Source organism: Aotus nancymaae, unplaced genomic scaffold (assembly GCF_030222135.1).
Source record: "Aotus nancymaae isolate 86718 unplaced genomic scaffold, 86718_ANA_hifiasm-v0.15.2.pri h1tg000029l, whole genome shotgun sequence".
NCBI classification, from domain to species: domain Eukaryota; kingdom Metazoa; phylum Chordata; class Mammalia; order Primates; family Aotidae; genus Aotus; species Aotus nancymaae.
In genome coordinates, this window is record NW_026988442.1 from 5,330,626 (window position 1) to 5,349,882 (window position 19,257).

The following is a 19,257-nucleotide window of genomic DNA, read 5'->3' on the forward strand; positions in this document are numbered from 1 at the left end:
AAGGCTTCTTGGATTGTTTTGATCTCCCAACAAGTCCCTTCATTCCCACTGAGAACTGCCACTGAAATCCATTCCTCGTAAAGCCACCGAAGTTACCTTCGCATGTCACACAATCAGCCTGACGTTTTTCACCATATTTTCCCGGCACAACTCCTCAGAAAGCCCCCAACAGCGATCCTTCACAGTTCGGTTTCTGCTCACATTTCAGTCTTCGCCAAAATCCTTGCCCACTCCATTCGCAGCTAACTCTGAGGTTCCTGGATGACCCCTACAGGGAGATTCACCATTCCTAGGTACTCACAAAAGCAATATTCTCTTGAAGTAACAACAAAGCATTCAAGGTCAAATCAGAAATGTGCCTCCCATTTATTTTCTGACTTAACACTGATCTATATTAGAAAACATTTGAGAGAGGCTTTGTACTATGGTTCCATTGTTCTTCAGATTCCCCAGAGATCTTAATCTGAACATAGCAGGCTATTTCCCACCTACCCTTTTCGTATCCTTCTCCCTCTGCTTGAAATGTCCTCCCGGTCCCCCAAGTGGGTACACTGTGTCTACCTAGCTTGTGCTTACTTTTCCCTGAAGACTCAGCTTAAACATCCCTGATGCTTTGAAGCCTCCCTGAAGTGACCTCTCTTCCCATGAAATTACTGTCATGGCTACCACTTATGACCACTTACTATGTGCCAGGCACTGTTCATGCGTTTTGAATGGATTTCTCATTTAACTCTCAAACACGTGTTGGGGTAGTGCTATTATTATCTCCACTTCACAGACTAAAATTTTAAGGTTCAGAGAAGTTAGGTAGCTTGCCCAAAGCCACACAGCTAGCATATGGTAGAGCTAAAGACAGAAACAACGGCCATCTATATCCATGACAATCAACTTTCCAGCCTCTCTGCCCCTCTATGGTAGCCCTTGTCTTACTTTGTTGTGACCATTGGTTTAGTTGTTTGTTAACCTGTCTGTCTGTCTGTCTGTCCCACTAAATTGCAAGTAAGTCCCTTGGGTGCAGGACCCATTGAAAATTTATTGTTAGTGTCACACTTCTGGGATCCTGTTGGAGGGATCTGGGTATTTGGAGGAAAGAGGGAGAAGAGGAAAAAAAAAGTTTCTCCAATAACCCTGGAATCATTGTCAGACCTTGGAATGACGTTTTCCAGGGCTCTTCATATTTTCCATGGTAGTCTAACCTAGTTTCTCACTATTCCTCATTCGTGTTCAATTCCACTCCAAGGAAACAGCCTGACCCCATGCCTGAGAGGGTTGTGTGCATTATGGCACATAAAAAAAGAAGCCTTACAAATAGCAAGTGTTTTGAAAACTCTTTACTATATTCCCATTTCCCCTACCTACCTCCACCCAAAAAAAGCTGGAGTTATGAAACGCATGCTAAATATTGAGCCATTAAACTTAGGGATACTGAGAGAACTGTTTTCTTAAAAGCTTATTTTTTTCAGCTCTCCTTGTTTTGCCCTGAGTGTTTTTAGCAGTTCAAACAGGTTGGGTTGCCCACAAAGAGCAGGGCACAGGTTTTTTCCACCCCGTAGGTTGAGGTATTCATTCCCACTTTAAACCTCTCTAAATTTACGTGCCAGTATTTTCCAAGTAGATGTATTTGTAGATATGTTCGGGATAGGACTGGACATTCACAGTATTGACTGAGACTGGGAGATGACAGCTGGACAAATTCGAGGTTTCAAGCCTCATCCTCAGCCTGACCTTTGGCAGCAATGGAAATGTTTGCACTTTGCAAAGCTTGTTATTCTCTCTGTGTGTGTGATCATGTGAGCATGTGAGTGTGTGTGTGAGAGATAGAGAGATGGGGGAAATATGAGAGAGAGAGAGAGAGAGAGACTTGGCTTTTAAGAATAACACTATAATAATTGCCAGAATGGGTCAGGCCTGGGGCTTCTGGGCTGCTGGGTTCCTGCTGGCCAGAGTTTTGGCTCTGAAAGAAATGCCACAACATATTATTACATTATTGTCAGAATTCCTTATGATCTTATTAGACTTCTCTCTTTCTAATCTCTCTTCCCACGTCACCTCTACCTTGGTGACCTAGCACGGATCTATCACTTTTTCTTTATTTTTTTTCAGTGGGTGGGAGTCAAGTTTACTGAAATATAATTTATTTACCCTATTTGGACAAATGCACCTAGTCCTGTAACTGAACTGCAATTAAGATACAGAACAGTTCCCTCAGCCCTGAATATCCCCGTCTGCCCCTTTGTAGTTAAACCACTTCCCTAACCCGCAGGCCCTGGCAATCGCTGATCAGTTTTCTGTTCTTATACAGTTTTTAGACTCTCCTATCAATGGAATTACACGGTATGTCATCTTTCATTTCTGGCTCCTTTCACAAAACAGAGTATATTAAGGAGGCATGAATGCTGTTGTACCAATCTGTACTTGATTATGATGATTTTTTTCTGAGTGTTATCCCATTGACTGGATGCAGTACAGGATATTATCTGCATACCAGTTATTTATTCACTATTGTTTCTAGATTTTATTGATTATGAATAAATCTTCTATAAACAACTGCAGATAGTTTGTCTGTGAGCCTAATTTTTTATTTTTCTTGGGTGAATCCTCAGGAGTGAAATTGCTGGGCCATATTGGTAAGTGCACATTTAACATTGTAAGAAAGTACCAAGTGTTTCCAAACGTAATCTCTATTTCTTCATTCATCTGACAATTTCAAAAGACTTCAGCAGGGTTCCTGATCATGTCCCTTAATGCCAAAAAGCGTTGGGTGAAGCAGCATGTTAAGGATATGAGTATAAAATGGGTCAGACTACTCAGAATCCCAGTCCAGTGGCGGGAGGAACAGTGTGTGAACTATTACCATTCTGAGCGTTTTTAGGCATCCTTTGTCAAGAAATTATGGCCAAAAAGGGTTAACTCACCTGCCCTAAATGACTCTGTCCCCAGGTTGTGAATAAGTCATTCTGGCTCACGGGAGAACCAAGCCTATTATTAGCATCCATTTCCCCTTTTTCAGGAGGAGATGGTAAGGCCTGAGTAGTTTAGGAATGACCTGGAATTTGATGTTCTAATATCTGCTGCCTACTGTGACAGTGACTCACTGGATGACTCTGGTATATCAACCTGATGCTCCGAGATTTGGTTTCCTGAAGTCTGAGATAGGATTGCCCTGTTGACTCAACTCACTGCTTGGGGAAAAGAGATTACAAATAGGAAGAGTGTCACACAGGGGCGTTGATGCTGGCAGTCTCACGGCATCATGGGCCTGGACACCTTTTTCCCAAGAATGAGAAAGACCATTATTATCCCATTCCCTAGATGGAGACTCTCTCATAAAGAGAGATCACATGCCTGACCCTGTGAGACACAGTGAGTCAGAAGAGTTTAAAGAGTTCTCAAGACTCCCAACACTCTTTCTGAAGGTGTCTGCTGACTCACTGAATCCCTTCCTTCTAGAATAATTCTACAAGTTGAAAACACGGTTGGGCATATAACTTGGCCCTTGGCCCTTCTCAGAGATGTTAATAACAGAACTCATCTCCAAAATGGCCATCTTACTTTCAGGTGTCCCTTTCCGCACATCAGAATTCTTTAATAAACTGGTCCAGGCTGACCTTTAAAGGGTGAATAGGGGATCCCAAGGCATGTCTACGGCAGACGCTGTCTACTCATAGGTTCTTGATTTTTCTTCTCACTGCTGGGTATGCCGGCCTGATTTCCTATGGCCATCACCAGCATCTCTCTCTCTTCTTCTTCTTTTTCTTTTTCTTTTTTTTTTTTAGCACCCACCACTTTGGGGATAACACCTTCATCTTTGTCATGGGACTTTCCTTGGGCTCAGAACACATGTTGCTCTGTGCATTCCCAGTGGCTGTGTCTGTGAATTCACATCCTACCAAGGCAGCCCTAACCTATGACTGGGCATTGGGTCTTTTGGCTGAGATAATATTGAGGTGTGTGTTTTGCATCATTTTGCAGAGCTTCTCCCTGGGCTTTTGTCACCTCTGTGGAAAGTGCCTTAATAATACACTATTTCTTGCCGGCTTTTTCTCCCCACATCAACTCCCTCCCTTCACCCACCCAAGCTCCTTGTACTGTTCAAATAAACTACTTGCCCTCAAACCTTTGCCTTGTGTCTGGTTCTGGGGAATCTCAACTAAGACTGTCATCCACATTTTGCATTTTCATATATGTGCACATTTTTTTTTCTGAGGACATCCATAGTCTTTCTCCAATTCTAAAAGGAGTCTGTAACTCCCTTCTGATGATTAAGAGCACTGTTAAGATATGCTTTTCTCCTTTGGAAATCTCTTCTCCCTCTGTCCTTGCAATTTTCTTCTTCCACAGACCTCTCAGTGGTACCCACTTGCTGTTAAAACCAATCTACAGGAATGAATCAAATGAATCTTAAATTTATGTGCAATAATATTTAGCTAATAACTGTTAATGAGTTACATAATAACTAGGGGCATATTCATCCCAGGGACATTTTGACTTGAAACAATCATTAAGCACAAAGTAGAAAACATAGATTTTATATCTGCAAGGAATCCAAATAATTCTGGATACCTTAGGAGAACATTTTAGTTGAAGCATTAAAGGAAAAGGGTCAAGTTGATTGTTGAGCGTTCTTCTAATAAAACATCGCTTCATGTGTTTTCATCACATAGATGGGGCTCTGGCAATTGAATTTATATATGGACACAAAATCTGACCTGCACACCAAAGACAATTATAAAACTTGTAAGCATATAGAACAGACGCAATTTCTTTAAACTGTCTATAAAAAGCAAAGGTGTGTCCCTTTCTAGAAAAGGTAGGCAGCTCAGGATGTCACTCAAATAGTTTTACTCACTGACTTACGACCTGGGATTATTTTAGTGGTACCTTGTCCTCAAGCTATTTCTAATGTACTGAACACACACACACACACACACACACACACACACACACACACACACACGGTTTTTAAACCAAATGCACAATGTACTTTCATATCCATATCCAGTATCAACATCAAGGAATATCAAACATAACAGCTGACAGTCTGAGACTCACTGTCTGCTTTCAAGGAGCTGCCAAAACATTCAAAAGAAAACACTCCGATTCACAGCAGGGCTCATTGTCAGTTTACCTGATCTGAAACTCAACACTATCATAACTCCTAACATTCTCACTTACTTGCCTTAGGAAAATGGGGGGGAAAGTAATTTTCCTTAGTAGAAGACTACCGTCTGTTTGACAAAGCTTGCGTTTGATCTTCACGTGTCCACCCTCGCCAACAAACACAGATCAAATTCCATGTCTGTGACAGGCGGAAGAAATATAACCTTGTAACTTACTAAATAAATGGTATGAATGTGGCCATTCCAATGCAAGCATTGTGGGATGGAAGCACTGGCTTGAATAGAGTCCAGTCACTGCAAGTTAGCAGGAGGTGTGTGCGCCCATCACTTCCACTGTCCACAAAGGAGAAATGTCAACGCTTAATAGCACTCACTTCCTTCAGGCACAATTGACAATCAGGCCTCCCCTGGCAAGCCAACAAAAACTATGTTTTCAGCTGAATGAGCTAGAATTCCTCATTCACTCACTGGTAGCCACGTGGATGGATGCTTACAAGGACGCATCCATTTTCACATCCATTTTCAGAGGTACCATCTTGTGCTTTGCAGTCCCTGAGAATTCAGCGTCTATAATTCAATCAGTTATAATGTTCCATATAACTGGAACATTCAAGCTTCTCAGCCAACTAAGTAAGATTTTATGCTTAAATGAACCGCTGTGGTTCTGAATAAACAGTTGAAGTAAATTGTGGGGCTTGGGATTTTGTAAAGACACAGAACTTTTTAAAAAATTAACTTTATTCAAAAATTTTCTCTTTCTCTCTTTCCTTCCCTTATTCCTTCCTCCCTTGTTCCTCTTTTACTGTCGATCTCTACCTTTTGGTAAAGTACAAAATGGACCCAGGAAAGGTTCTCAGCTTGATTTTTACCAAGTGACCACAGTTGCATAACCAGATCTTAGGTGAAGAACAAAAGATTACCAGCACCAAGAAGCTGCCTTGTGGGGCTTGCAGTCCCTACTTCTTCCACCAAGGGTAACTGCTCTTCTGAATTCTAATTGCATAAATCCATGGAGCCACTTTCTACACTATATATATGAAATCATACAGATGTACTTTTTATGTCTAATTTTTTGTTTTTGTTCTAGTTTGTGCATTCTCATTGCTGTTTATGCATTCTTCTATTTCTGGGTATTACAATTTGTTTATGCATTCTTCTATTTCTGGGTATTTCAGTAATTTCCAGGTTCTAACTATAACAAATAGTGATACTATAAATCTTGAACAAGTCTTTTGATGATCATCAACACCCATTTTTTTTAGGGACAATATATGCTCGGTAGCAGAATTGTTGGGTCCTTTGGCATGTTAAACTTCAGGAGACACAACCAAATAGACTGGCAAAGAGCTTGTACACTTGGTGTTTTTCACTTTTACATCTTAGCCATTTAGGTGTGTGTACTCTTTTATTTGTAGCAAGGTTTTTGTTTGTTTGTTTTAGAGATATGTCATGTTCCAAAGCATGTCCTAGGCACAAAGAGCCAGATCCTCATCTTAGAAATTTGATGAGAGAGACAGAGAAATAAAACAACGCATACAATCCACAGTCGTGAGGGGTATAACAAAAGTAAATACAAAACGCAGTGGATGAAACAAGGGAGCATTTCTTCAAAGAGGTGACAAAGAAATATATATATTTATTTTTATGTGAAGCTTCCAAACTTCATGTAAATTTCTCATATGATTAATGCGTGCTAATAACCCAATTTCTTATTTCATATATTCAAGAAAATGTTACTTAAAGCTTTGCTTACTCCCCTAGTTCATTCTTCATGCGTTTTGCAGAAGATTATTTGTTTACCATCTCATCTACTTTTTGACGTATTTTTTCCTTCAGTTATGCAGAAGGCATGGAGAGAAAGAAATCCTCCAGCTCGAATAAAAGCAGCCTATGAAGGTTTAGAATTAAACAATGAGTAAGTTTGAAATAATTTTGAAGGAAACCAGAAAAAGAAAAGAATTATGGTTGTCCTAGAAGGATGAGTAGAAGACAAAGGAGAAAACGAACAAGCAAAGAGAGAAAGAATCAAGGCTCATTTAGAGACCAGCAAAAGGTTGTGCTCACATTGAGTAATGGTGGGAGCAGTGTGCAGAGGTAGCAGGTCTTGCTATCACAGAGAGCTGGGAATTTGTTCTTTAGGCCTTCATGAGATTAGAGAGGTGTTGGAAAAGGAGAATAGCCTAATTAGAGTTTTTAAGTATGATATTTGTAACCACGCTAAGTTAGCAAGCACAGAAGTTACCGGTGGCATTTATATCAAATTTGCTCTGAGGTTGTGCTGTTGTTCTGTGCTTACCAGTGAAGACTTTACTATCCACGACTGCCTGGGTTCCAGTTGTGCCCCCAGCACTTACTGGCTGTGTGATGCTGAGCAATTCAGCTTCAATTCTGTCAACTGGATGGTAGTCATTCCAACACTTCCTACCTCCTAGAGCTGACGTGAGGGAAATTATCCAAGCAAAGGCCTCAGCTGCAGCCTGGCAAAACATAAGAGCTCTAAAGGTGTTAATTACTAGGTTAAACAGGAGATAAAAAAAGCACCAGGGTGATGACTTATGCCTTTCCTGTGGAACACCATGGGTGTTTTATGTACAAATGTAGAAAGGTAATCACATTGACATGTTCAAAAACAATCTATGATCCTAACTATGCATTCATGCATTCAACAAATAGGAATCATGAGTGTTCTGTGTACAATCTGAAAAAGTAATAAAGTTTATATGTTTAAAAACATTCTAAACTCACATTCATGGATTCAACAAACAGGTGTTAAGTCTCTCATGGAGGCAGGCAATGTGCTGGACACTCTAGATGCTAAGAGAAATAGAATTGCTTCTGCTTCGTGGAGCCATTACACAGTGTGAGTAGTGCTCTAACCAAAGGAAGTATAGAGGAAGCACCCAATCCAGTCTGGGACAGCCAAGAAAGATTTCCTAGAGATGACAAGTAAACAGAGATCTGAAGTGCAAGCTAAACAAAGGACACTTATGTGTAGGCATAGCAAGGGATTGAGAAACAACATATGCAATGATAACAGAATTCATTAGAAGTAGGGATGAAAAGCAGCTATTTGAGGTGATTCCCTCTGGCTGCAGTGAGCTAATCATATGATAGTAATAGTTTATCTATTACTTCATGCATCACATCTTTATTAATTATCAACTTTGCGCCTCAAAATGTTTCAAGTACTAGGGATAGAGCCATCTGAGATGCTCTTGTCATCTTGGAGTTCATATTCTGCTTGTTAAGAAATAATTAGTAAAGAAGAAAGTGACAGATGTGACAGATACTGCGAAGGGCATAAAACAAGGTGGTGTAGTGATATTGATGGTTTAGCTAGGAGGGATGGAGACGAGAAAGTGTCTCCAAAGACATAACATTGGATCTGTGACTTTAAAAGATCAGGGAACGAATATTCCAAGGAGAAGGAACTGCAGGCCCAAGGCAGTGAGGTGGGACTGAGCTGGAGGAATGAGTATAACATTGAGTTTGGAGATATAAACAAGAGTCAGGTCACACGGAACCTTAGAGGTCAATGTCAGGTGCAGATTTTATTCCAACTGCAGCAGGGAGCTGTTGGGTGGATGGGTAGGAACTTGAAGCAGAGAACTGTCATGCCAAAAGATATATTGTATGGTAAATGATATTAAAGTAGGGCAGCAAGGGAAAGAGACGCCTGCCCAGCAGCCTGAAGAGCGCTTCAAGGTGAAGCCCAATGTCTCTGCAATATATCAAAGGGTGCAGACACAAGTAACATCTCCATTGCCTCCAATTCAATTTGTCAAAGGAGAAGGAGGCCTGTCTTTGTCTTGGAAGATGCCATATCATCCTAAATACTTTCTAAAAACGCACTGGTTTGCCCATCCCTGAATGAAGACGTATCTACTCAAAAATATCCATTGCTGCTTCTTTTAGTCAGTTTCCAGGGTGGAAGCTGAGTGGCTCTATTTTTTAAAAAATCAATCCAAAATAAATAAAAGAATGTAAAATGTTAATCAAAAGTAAATGAAGGGATAGAATAAAGGAGCCAGGCACTACTAGTGACTTTTATTGCTTTTGTTGGGAGTCTAGCAAGGGAATTTTAGATGAAATTCCCCTTTCAGCCTCCAGGAAGTAGTGACTTCGTTCAAGTTAAGCAGTTTCCCTTCCCTGTGGCCTTGTGTGGTCCACTGTGATTGGGATCTGGCCTGTTCTCAGCCTGCTAGAAGAGTGTCAGAATATGTGACCCCTTCCCGGCCTTTCGTGATTTCTCAGTAGAAAGGAGTCATTCACGTGAACGCTTCATGTTATAGGCCCCAGGAAACAGATATAAGACGCACTACTTGGGAACAAGAGTTAGTTTGAAAAACAGCGATATTTCACCCTGGCTGTTTCTAGCATTGTCCCACAGTTGGTTCACATGATTTATGTTAGCAGAATCTCCAACTGCCCAGGAGTGTGAATTTCACAGGGGTTGCTGGGGGATGGGAATCATTGCCAAAACAGTGGATTCATTGCATTTTTCTGGATTTTTAAATTATGAACCTTTGACCATTCAGAGGAAATAAATAATTCCTAATTTAAGCATCTATTAAAATGGTGGTATCATTGAAGATAAAATGAGGATCAACCGGAATTTCGATCTTAAAACACATAACTGTCCACCTATATTGATTACTTCCAATACAGTACACAGTAGCTGAAATCTGGCACATTTAGTTACCACCTGTGAGCACACTACCCACCAATACCAAGCTGTCTGTCTTTGTCTCTCAGCCTGCTTTTGGAAACCCACCATTCCCTGTTCATTGAAGCTTGCAAACAAGTTTAAGTACAAGATTAAATAAAAGACAATCTTTATTGAAAAAAATGCAATAAATTTGACAGTCAAAGATGACTAGAGATATAACTTCACTACTCCTCTCCTCATTGACCTGGCTTAATAGTTGTTTTTATTTATCCCCAGGAACCAAAGTTCTGAAAACATCTATTCAAATTTCTAAGGCACATTCATTTTTCAACATGAATGTTGAACCATTAAGATTGTCTTTTCAGTGATGTCTTTCTATTTAGAAAGATGATTTCCCCCCTACTAAGATCAGGGCTTATACCCAAAGTAATCATAGAACCATTTTTTTTTTCTGGTCTCAAACATGTTATCATTTTTCTGTTCCACAGAAGTGATGTATTTGGAGCTGTGAAATACTTATCAACATCATGCCATCTGACATTCTTATCTTAATGATTAAAATTAGTCAGTTCTTAGAAGAATAAATTCCATACTTATTGCCAGAAGCAAGCTTCTCTTGTTGATTAAGAAACTTCAACTGTGATGACAGGAAGTGTAAATTTGATGTTGTGCTAAGAACATGATTATCCAAATCGTTTCCAAGTAGCATCAAGCTGGAAGTAGATATCAAAAGCAATACTTCTGTTTTCTTCTCTGCCTTCTAATATTTTAATTTATGTCTCTCTAATTTTTAGCAGGTTTGCATTTTTACTCCATATTCTTTTGTCTCATATTCAGAGATACTAGATCATCAAACTGAATATAATTGAAATTGAATTAACAAAAAACAAAAATGTGCTTCATTTATAATCTATAATGAGGTTGTTAAGAAAAGAGCTCAGAAACTTACTAGCCCTTCAGTTCCTAGTAACTACTTCATAATATCTACTCTTATTGTTATTAAAGCATTAGGTGACGTTTCTCCCTCCATAGTTTTCACCTCCCTAAAGAATCTACTACCAAGAACAACCAAATCCTTCATTTTTTGAAGCTTCCCCTGTTAGTTAACAAATATTGATAGCTAATAATACAAGACTGGAATACCCTTTAGAGTTTTCATTGTTTATTTTTAGTTAAGGGTTGAATACATGTTTTTTACTATTTTTCTCTAAGAACGTATGTTTGATATGGTCTCTAAAACCTGAAAAGTTGCTCGTTATTTTTTAAAAGCAATTGAAAGGTATCATTGATAATATGATGTCTCATAAGACCTGATGTCTGCCAGTAAATTTTGGACACACAAAGCCATTTATTTATTTATGCATTTATATGGTCAAACCACTCTTAGAAAGGAATAAATGAGAGGAGACATTTACTATTGAAACTCTCTGGTTTATTGACTTCACCCAATGGTTTTAAGTCAAGTTATTTATGCTCTTACAGAGAAAGTCTTCATGTCTACTACTTTTAAGTATTGGCTAAATTAAGCTATTATTCATTTATGAACAATCCTACATTCATTCATGTAATCATAAAACATTAGAGCTAGAAAAAAATAAACTCAGTTTAACTTAATCCTAGTATTTCATTTTATAATTGAAAAAATTGAGAGGTGGGGACTATGAATGACTTTCTTATAGTCTTCATTACTTAGTTATCTGTTCTATATTTTACAAAAGGACTTAAGGTAATTTACAGATATACAATGATAGAATAGAAAATAAAATAAGATCGAAACAGTGGCTAAATTTGGCCACAAATATAGTCCTGGGTGTCCAAGTGGCAAAAGCTGAATATAATCTTCACAGACTCCAAGGTGCCTCTGAGCTACCTCAGATCAATTACTTAAATAAAGCATAGAGTCCCTATAGAGGGCTGAGAACAATGCTTCTTCAATCTACTACATTCTTATTTAGAAAGGAAGTAACTAGCTCCCAACCTGATTTTTTTTTCTCCATGCCTCTGACATCAGTTTTTAATCACTTATGAGAAATATTACTTAAAACACCCCTCCAATTTCTTACAATTTATCTTCCTTTAGAATCAGTTTCACTGTTACTTTTTTTTCCCTTATGGCATTCTTGCCTGTTTTTGTCAGCACTCCTTATACACCTGCATCTCATTGCTTCAACCAGCCCGTGCTCTAAGAAAGCAGGGAACAATTTTACATCTTCTAGTGTTCATGGCCATGGCAGAGTATCCACAAACAGTAATTGTCAAAAACTGCTAAACAGAGGGAGGCCGAGGGGGCAGATCACGAGGTCAGAAGATCCAGACCGTGTTGGCCAATATGGTGAAACCCCATCTCTACTAAAAATACAAAAATTTGAGCTGGGCATGGTGGCGTGCACCTGTAATCCCAGCTACTCGAGAGGCTGAGGCACTAGAATCGCTTGAACCCAGGAGGCGGAGGTGGCAGCGAGCCGAGATCGCGCCACTGCATTCCAGCCTGGCAACACAGTGAGACTCTATTTCAAAACAAACAAACAAACAAAAACTGATAAACAGAGAAGGAGAATAAAGGAAAAGAATAAAAACACCGTTGTGTGTTCTTATCAACTATCTATGGGCCACTTGACTAAAAGATGGTGGTGTGTAATTGTGTTTAATCAGCAATGTTTCGTGTGTAAAAGTATATGAATATAATAATGGCTTATTTCAAATGTTCAAATACAAGGAGAAAATTCTTGACTTAATTTCAAAGGTAAACTTTAACAGGAACTTATTTTTGTTTTACTTTCTTCCAAAGGTTTGAAACAAAATGCTTCAACATCTTTTGAGCAGTTATTTTATGCCAGGCGCTATTCTAAGTTCTTTGCACTTTCAGACTCATTTAATGGCTGAATGTTTATAAAGCTTCATCCAATGTCCCCCTTGCTCTCCCACAAAACTGCCCAGAGTGAAGCAAATCCCCTTGTCTGCCCTCTTACACATTACTTTCTGATGCTTTAAACTGTTCTCCATTTTTTTTCTTTTCCTTACTACTACCTGCACCATTTGCTCATTGGACATTGCCAATATTTGAGCACCTTTGAGTGAATTCTGATGAGAAAATTTGGCAACTATTTTGGTGACTGTGGAGACACATTTGCAGTAATGGTTGGATACCTAGAGCTATAAATGGCAATCAAGATGATGTCCCATTGAAAAGAACGCAGATAGTTCTGTTCTACTGGAATTTAGAAAGAAACGAAAGGTTCACAACAGAAAATGTGTTGCAACGATAATTTGCTATTGCAAAAATGAATCCATGCCATTATATTCACTGAATACAACACAATGACCTAGACCCAGTAGAAGACTACGTAAGTAATCCCAGCTTTCTAAGGAAAATAAATACCTCTTCGAAGATCACTGAGGTATAAATGTTTACCTGTCAGGTAGGATCCTATACACATACAGGTTATTATCTTGGGAACATATATTTTTTGATTTTTTTAATATTCATAATATCATATAGCAAGTACTTATAACAGGAAATAAAATATTATAATTAAAGCATTTCAGGCTTTTCTATATACACATAAACATATATGTATGTATGTATATATGTACACACATACACATATATTGTATCAACTATCTGTGGTCACAATAATGCTACATAGGAAATCACACTGGAACGCATGGATTAAAACATGTCTGCAGGCTGACAGAGAGTTGGCTGATCTTGATGGCACTTGGCTGGGCATTTCTGACCTCTACTAGGCTACAGAAGTGTCTCTGCTCCAGGTGACTTTCTTCCCCCTCCTGGGACCTGTGTGCTGTCCTGGGCATGTTTTTCCTCATAAAAGTGGCAGAGGGGAAAGAGCAAACAAATCCAATTATGAAAGCACTTTTCAAGGTCCTGCTTACATCATAATTGCTACCAATCCCATTGGCTGTGTCAGAGCTCAAGGGTGTAGAATCATATACACCCACAATAGGAGGACACTGTCTGCATGGTGAAAAACATGAATACAGGGAGGGATCAGCACTTGGCTGGACAGTTCTGATCTCCACTAGGTACAGACGTGACTTTCTGCTCCAGATGACTTTCTTCCTCCTCCTGGGACCTGTGTGCTGTCCTGGGCATGTTTTTTCTCATGAAAGATACACACATATATATATGAGAAAAACATATCTATCTATCTATCTATCTATACTATAAACATATATGAAACATTACATACACACACACACACGCACGCACACATGCACGCACACACGCACACACACACAAAGGTTTCACTTCATTTCTTTCCGCAGAAAAGATCTTTAACAACAATTTAAAAGGTCCCCCTTCTTTTTCAATAACAAACGTTATTTTCCAATAACAAACTGGTTTTCAGCATAAAAAAACATTGATAATAGCCATCATGTGTTAGAGGTTTTACCAAATACCAGACACCATGCAAAGGTTTATTCATTTACCACTGAACTTAATGTTTACAATTTGGAAATGATCGTTTTTACAACACTGAAATGTGAGTGGTAATAATCTTATTTTAAAGATCAGAAACAGGCGAAACCAGGTAAGCCAGCCAGTGTGAGTGTGTGGAGAATCCTGGATCCAAACTCAGTTCCATATGATTCCAAAGTGTGTGCTGTCACTTCTCTGTATTTCTATGTATCTCCTGCTATACTTAAAAGTTCTCTACCACTGGCCTTGCCACCCTTTCCAACATCATTCATCATTCCTTTCCTTCCTGCCCAGTAACCTCTAAATGGTCCCTTATTATAATGCATCCTTTGTCCAAACTGCCACATTCTCTTCTCCTTCTACCTCTGGACATCTATATTCTCACTATGCTATGAGGCTTACTTCAAATCCTGTCCATCAGGGCTGTCATCATTTTCTCACTTGGGTTTTATGAAGTCTGCCAGTTGGCATGTCTTCAAGAAAAGGAGGCAAATCTTTATATTCCTTCCTAGTACCTACCTTACAATCAGTCATTTTTTAAATAAATTAATAGATATCAAATTTTCCTTCCAAATTTGAGTTGAACGTCAAAAATTTATGGAGAAGGTACCTGCACTCAGAAAGTAATTTCTTCTTGCACTCAAGATCCTTTGAGAATGGGAAGACAATTCCTAGAAAGTTCCTCGGAAGAAGACATTTTTTACAAATACAGGGTGGTTTTTAACCAAGGGTATGAAAAAAGGGGATGCCTTTATAACCAGAGGCAAAAGGAGTGAATAAAAGCAGGATAGAGTCCACAGTGGAAGAAGGGAGTGACTAGAGAAGGGGAGTGCCTAGCTGCAATAGAATGAATGTTCGTGTACCCTCCAAATTCATACGTTGAAATACTAACTCGGTGTGATGGTATTGGGAGGTGATGTCTTTTGGAGGAAATTAAGTCATAAAGATAGAGCCCTCATGAATGGGATTAGTGTTCTCAAAGAAGAGACCCCAGAGAGAGCCCTTGCTCCCTTTCTATGATGTGAGGATAAAAAGAGGAGATGACAGTCTTCAACTTGAAAGAGGTCCCTCACCAGAACCCGACCACACAGCACTGTGATCTCAGACTCCCGGCTCCAGAACGCTGAGAAATACATTTCTGTTGTTTGTAAGCTCCCCATCTATGGTATTTCTTATAAGTAAGACAAAAGTCTAGCCAGAAGAAGGAAGTCAGGGGCAGATAATGAAAAGGAGCAAAAAAGCAGGCAAGTAAGAAGTAAGGAATCAGAAGAGAGATCACAATGAGAGCAACATGGAGCCAGGATGTTGAAAATCAGTCATTTGGCACTGATCCCAGAGAGGGCAAAAGTCGTCAATCTTATTATTTCAGTGTCTGGGTAGGTTTTCTAATTAATGCTAGAAATCGTACAGGTGTGATTATGATCCTGATTGCAGTGAACACTTGCCCAGCACTGAAACAGGACTTTTGCCTAAGTGTAAATAGCTTCTGTTTAATACATTTCATTCTTTAAATACACTTTTAAATCCAGTTGAAAGATGAAAAATGCCATTTAGCTATCATTGAGCTAGTAAATAATGTATGGTATGTCATCTTTTCCAAGCTTCTTTGCCAGTGTCAGAGAGGATTCATGGTTTTTGAAAAATCATCAAACTCCCTAGTACTGAAGCTAATCTGAGGTGCCCGGAGGCAGAATGTGTCCAAACAGTCCACAAAAGACCTTGTATAAAATTTAATGCATCTTGAGGATGAACTGTCTTCTCTGGTCTCTGGTTGAAATTCCACGCTCTCCAAAAGCAATAATCTCCTTCCTTCCTTGGCTGTTTCAATCTTCATACACTTTTGGGTAGAAATATTTCCCTTGGAATTTTCCAGGACTTTCATAGTCTTCCTGAATGTTTCCTAGGGTGATTGTTGGGAGTTAAGATGCTCAGAAGCCCAAGAGGATTTGACTTATTTAATCAGTATACCCAAACCCAACAGAATTCAGCTGGCTCTTGGAATTTTGGCCAGGTCACCTACTCCCCTACTGTAACAAGGCACCAAATTCAAAGATGGTATTCCAGATGAGTCCTCACCAGGATCCCTTTTTAGTTGTTGAATGTGAAATGGAGATTTTCCTCCTGCTGTCAAAAGCAAACCAAGCTCCTTTCTACTCAAATATCATGTTGCAAACTCCTATGAAATTTGCCCTCTGTCATATCCCTGTCTTTTCTTGGCCTCACTAATTTCCAGGTTCTGAACTCCCATGGAATATCTGTGTTTCTCATTAATTTCCACAGATGTATTTCCCTTTCCTCTAAGTGGAATCTTGGCATCTTCAGGCTGGTCTAGATTACTAGCCTACAGTTCTTTTGTAAGTTTCTGCAGTCTTCGTGTCGGAGGAAATTCTCTTTCGCCTCATTTCATCGCTCTCAGGTAGTGAACTTGGTCCAATGAGGCAGGGTGAAGTTGAGCTCCATCCGCAGCAAATGTTGTCCCTTACTCACTGGCTTGGCTTCCTACTGTTCATCACATCTTGAATCATTTGTTGATGGACCAGCCTTTCCCCTGAAAGGTTACATCAGTGGCAATCCTTGAAGTACTCATGCTAATGGGCTCTGGTTTTGAATTCTGGCATACCAGAAACAGCATATTCATTGAGCACACTCAGCTTAGATCTTTCATTCAGGTACCATAGGGTACAACATTCTGCCAACCAGAGTCAAAAAGCAGACATTACATTCCTTTCACAGCTTCAACGTGGAAGAGATTTTTCATCCCCTCACAAAACCCATGAAACGTCCCTTTCTGTGGGTCTACTATAACCCCTCTTAGGACAAATTGTCTTAACAGAATTTCCTAAGTGCTCCCATGAGCTATTTCAGGATTGCATGCAAAAGGGTTCCATGTCAAAGAAGATGGGGATAAATTTCATACTATGTGTCCCTCTTGGAGGACGTACAAATAGTTACTAAAATTTCTAAGAAGATAAGAAATATAGAAAATGTTTTACTTTGTTCAAACCAAAGTTTTCTAAACATATTTGTACTGACTCATTCAATCTTGATACCTATCATAAGTACACAGAACAGAGATGAATAATGAATGAGTCTCTAGGCTTTTCTTGTCTGCCTGCTCATGGATGAGGATTTTTGAGTTCCTCACTCAGTTTCTTTCACTTCTCCTATCTCTGCAGTTGCCTTATGTGTTCTTTTAGGCATGTGGAGTGGAAAAATAGAAGTGTCTTACAAGAAGCTCAAAAGATTGAGCTTCATGGAAAATTATATATTTTCAAGATGGCTGGACCAATAAATGCCATCTCACATGTTCTTCATCCTCTGTGACCTGCAATGAGAGATGGGATCTATGTTTCCTCCCTGAAATCTGGACAGCCTCTTTTGTGACTGTGATGAATTGAGTATAACTGAGGTATTGTTATGTGTTTTCTGCAGCTAGATCGTAGGAAGCAGTTGGCCTTCTCTCTGTGTCAGGATTCTCACAACCTCCATGTTGTGAGGAAGCCCAGGCCACGTGGAAAGGTTATGTGTAATTTTCTGGCCAAAAGCATTAGGGAGATCTCAGCTAATATCTAATACCAACTGCCAGACAGGTAACGAAAAGACTTTAGATGATTCCAGGACCCCTCACTGCACTTTTCTAGTTAATGCTGAGTGGAACATAGATGATCTATTTCCAGGAGTCCTCCCAATTATAAAATCATAAAAAAAACAAGTGTTGTCATTGTTTTAAGCCACTAAGGTTTTGGGTAATTTGTTATGCAGCCATAGTAACTGGAACAGGTTGGGAAAGTCTTGGAGTGGAGAAAGAGATGGGTCAACATGATTTAGCATTTTGATGATGGCAATTACCAATCAATAACAAATGACTGCTAACAAGAGAACAATTCTTTCTAAAGCTTATGGTGCTCACAAATATTACCTAGAACAGTGGTTTTCTTTTTGCTTATCAAGAAAAGCCATTTAAACAATTTATAATATTTCTTCTTGGCACACTGTTTATTCATTAGTTTCATTAATTCCAGACGGGCTGTGGGCTGAACAGCCAAGATTTCCCTTGGCTAGCTCCCTTTCCTCTTCAGAATTAGCTCAACTACCATCTTTAGAAAGAAGCCCTCCCTCTCTCCTGCACAAGGATTTTGCATCTATACCCATCATAGCGTTCAGCATTATAAGAATTATTTAACTGACTTGATTACTTGTTTATTGGTTGTCTCTTCCCACTAAAATTGATTTTTTTTAAACTTGTGTTATGCACCACTGTATCTTCAAGCCAGTGACTGAGTTGAGCAGGTATTCATTGAATGAATGGACAATAATAAAGGGAAATCTCAAGGAAGGTCTCCGTCCTGGTAAGTGGAATATTGGCTTCTGGAGCTGGCTAGTAGCTATGTAGGTATAGAGCAAGGCCTCTGTACTCTGTACCTGATCCACAGTCCAGGCGGTAGACAAATGACCCTACCTGTATCAGCTCTCCACAGTTCAAGCTGCTGAGGATCTCATGGGGCCTGAGGTTCAATTTTAGCAAATCCTTATACGACTTCAGCTGAGTTTTCACTACAGAAGTTGCATTCAATCATTTTAAGATCTAGGTTATAGTTTCATCTGATAAAAAATCTGCTTTTGGAACATTTAGTCCTGGCAGACACACCTTTGTTCTCAGTCTAGTCTGTCTGTTCCAGACAGTGCCCAAACAGACAGGCTGGGGTGAGTATGATTAGACTGTTCATGGTGCTTTGTAACTCCTTTTGCAAAGAAAGTCTTAGAGGCACAACAATTATATAACTTATTATCCAAACTAGGACACGTTTGAGAGGAAAATGGGGTTCTGTTAACAACTACATTCAGAAAAACAGCCTAAATCAGGATTGCCCCAAGAAAACCAGGACATTTGATCATTCTCTATTTTCTAAACCTTGGGTAATGCCAAGGAATCTAAAAAGATATATACCCCTTAATTAATTTTGTAGCATTGGTAATATGAAAAGCCACCAATGTTTTGGTGTCTAACATGCATTTCATGAATAACA